This window comes from Carlito syrichta, unplaced genomic scaffold (genome assembly GCF_000164805.1).
Source record: "Carlito syrichta isolate Samal-C Ts95f unplaced genomic scaffold, Tarsius_syrichta-2.0.1 Scaffold303228, whole genome shotgun sequence".
Lineage (NCBI taxonomy): Eukaryota > Metazoa > Chordata > Mammalia > Primates > Tarsiidae > Carlito > Carlito syrichta.
The window spans coordinates 501,768-504,835 of record NW_007247324.1 but is presented as its reverse complement, the minus strand read 5'-3'; the positions used below and the strand labels follow the sequence as shown (position 1 = coordinate 504,835).

The 3,068-nt window shown below is 57.3% G+C and overlaps 1 protein-coding gene across 1 annotated transcript in view; it reads right to left on the bottom strand.

The window, feature by feature from the left end:
- The window catches only part of ESRRB (estrogen related receptor beta), a 94,973-nt gene extending 92,181 nt beyond the window's left edge, over window positions 1–2,792 (bottom strand). The window contains exon 1 of the mRNA XM_008058147.1: window positions 2,742–2,792. The gene's annotated coding sequence lies outside the window, so the exon portion shown is untranslated. The remainder of the gene's footprint in view (window positions 1–2,741) is intronic.
- Between the last annotated feature and the right edge of the window lie 276 nt (window positions 2,793–3,068).

Below are 3,068 nucleotides of genomic sequence, written 5' to 3'. Positions count from 1 at the left end.
ACAGAGTGAGACTCTCACTCAAAAAAAAAAAAAAAAGTTGGCTTCCAGCTGTGTGTGGTAGTTCACACCTGTAATCCCAGCACCGTGGGAGGTTGAAGTGAGAGAACTGCTTGAGCCCAAGAACTTGAGTCCAGCCTGAGCAACATGGCGAGACCATGTCTCTACAAAAAAAATCAGAAAAATTAGTGAGGCATGGTGGTGCATGCCTGTAGACCCAGCTACTCAGAATACAGAGGCGGAAGGATAGCTTGAGCCCAGGAGGTGGAGGCTATGGTGACCTGTGATTGTGCCACTGGCCCTCCAGGCTACGCAACAGAGTGAGACCCTGACTTGAAAAAAAAAAAAAATTGGTTTCATGCTCCCAGCTTGGGGCAAACCTTGAGAAACGCACGCCCTTGCTGGTCTGTGTGCAGTCTGCACCCAGGACCGCTCAGAAAGCCCTTGTCCATTTCCGTGGCCTTCCCCACACCTTCCTCCTCACCCCCTAGGAACGCTCCCCCCAAAGGAGCCCCTCAGCTTGTTTGGCTAATGTATTCACAAACCAAATTAGGGGGGCCCTGGCTCCCAGGGAGATCCCCAAGCCAGCGCTGGATGCAGGGAATTAGATACCATCTCGTGCTCAAATCTGATTAGGGCCCGCCCCGCCCCCACCAGCATGCACAAGCCCACTTTCTAATCAATTTACCAAGGGCCCTCTGCAGATAGACACTAATGGTATTGAGCTGAGGTCTCGCAACCCAGTGGGCTAGAAGCCTGCAGAGATAAACGCACATGCCATGGGGAGGAGGGAGCCCGTCGCCAGAGCGTCCCTTCCACCGAGAGGGGTGGGGTGCCGAGAGTGCTCACCTCCGATCAGTCCCCTCCCGGCTCCAGCAGTGCCAGTCTCAGCTTCTCTCTCCTCTCAATCGAGTCCCAGCCCAGGAAGGCTCCTTGTCCTGTAAGTGTTACCCAACAGAGGCCCGGGAGGCGATCAAACCACTGGCCGGTTCTTTCTCCCCTCATCCTTGGCCCCCGCCATGGCCTAGCCAAAGGCAACCACTGTCACCATGTGTTTTTTGTCATCTTCTCACAGATTTTTCACATGTGCTCCTGCCCAGCTTGCTTAGTCCCTCAAGAAGCCTGGGAGGGAAGCCCGGATGTCCCCATTTTACAGATTAAGAGATGGACGCTCAGGCCACCTAAGTGTCAGCTGGAGGGGTGATTAACACCCGATTTGACTACTCACCAGCTGCGTGGCCTCGAGTGCTCACGTGGCCTCTCTGGGCCTCGGACTGTGCACCTGTAAAGTGGGGGTAATGGCAGGACCCATCTCAGAGAGCTGAAGAGAAGCTGAGTGCCACACCTTTGGCACAATGCCCAGTGGGGACTCTGCACTCGACTGAAGTGACCTCTTGCTCCTCTGTTCTGCACCGCCACCCATGCCACATTTCCAGTCCTGTCCCACACAATTTAGGACACGCATCCCTTTCTGCTGGAATGCCCTCCCTGCCTTCACAGGGCACTTTTTTTCTGGCTCTCCGCCGAGTTCCTCTGGCTTCTCATCCACTCCACAGAGGTTCATCTGGTACCCACTGCATGCCAGCCCTGTGCCCAGGGCTGCTCACTGCTCTGCACCTGCCTGTGCTCTGGGGGACCATTTATCGGCTAAGTTCCTTAGGGGCAGGCAGGGAATGTCTCTGTCACCTCTGTGTCTTCACAGAAGAGGCCTCCTAGCTTCTGTGGAGTGAATGATGGGTGGAGTCAGATGCCCCCCGTGACTATGCATCTGGTGGGTGAGGTCAGATGGCCCCAGGTGACTGTGAACCCAGTGGGAGAGGTCAGATGGCCCCGGGGCGACTGTGAACCTGGTGGGTGGGGTTAGATGGCCCTGGGCAACTGTGAACCTGGTGGGTGGGGTTAGATGACCCCGGGTGACTGTGAAGCCTACTATGTGGACTTTTGGGGGGCCAAGGCCTGAAGTCCCCTCTGACTCACCCAGTAACTCAGGGTCCCGAGCCCAGCGCCTACTATGTGCCAGCTCTGTATCTGAGGCTGCTCACTGCTCTCCACATGCCTGTGCTTTGGGGCGCCATGTATCAGCAAAGTTCCTTAAGGACAAGCAGGGACTGTCTCTGTCATCTCTGTGTCATCACAGAAGGAGCCCTTTGAGCTTCTGTAGAGTGAATGGTGGGTGGTCAGATGGCCCCAGGTGAACCTGGCAGGTAGGGTCAGATGCCATGGGTGACTGTGAGCCCAGTTGTGTGCACTTTTGGGGGCCAAGGCCTGAAGTCCCCTCCCTTACGCCCAGTAACTCAGGGTCCCAAGTCTGTGCTGCAGATGTAAATGACCGCAGCCGGACACCCTGTTCTCTTGGACTGTCTAGCGCATGTGCAACCTGAGAGCTCTGCATACTACTTGGTGTCTGTCCAGGTGTGGGGCCACCAGGACCCACATCAGCAGTCACCTCCTCAACTGGGGGCTGGAGCAGAGGAAGTCACAGGCCACGTGCCACGAGCAAGTTGGGCCGAGAGGCTCTGTCCGGCTCTGGGGAGGCTGGCTGCTCCCTCTGCATAGGGCTTGCCACTCAGTCCCCGTGCCAGCACCTCTCTGCCCCCTCTGAGGTCAACAGGCAGAACGGTGGCACCTCTGTCCTCCTGGAGGCGCCCAGACCCACACTCACAAAACAGTGAGATCTGCATCCACAGTCGGCCACAGGCTTCGGATGGGGTGTGAAGCGGCCACGTGGTCCTGAAGGCCCCAGCTGAGAGCCAGTGTGGCCGGCAGCTCCTGAGTCACCAGACCCCCCTTCTGGCCTGAAAAGAAGAAATGGGAGAGCCAGAACACCAGTGCTAGAGTCTCACAGCCAGAGCTAAGGTCCGAGGCCTTAGCCTGGTGGCTCTGTTCCGTGCAGGCTCCACGGTCCTCAGACATGAGGCACAGGGTCACACCTCATGGGGCTCAAGAGAGCTGGGCATCTCGAAAGTCACGACTGGTCCTTTGGGGACCAGCAGCGTCAGTCTCACCCAGAGGGTCTGTCATACTCAGGTCCCGGGGTCTGTCCCCAGCCCACCGAGTCAGCTTCTGGATGT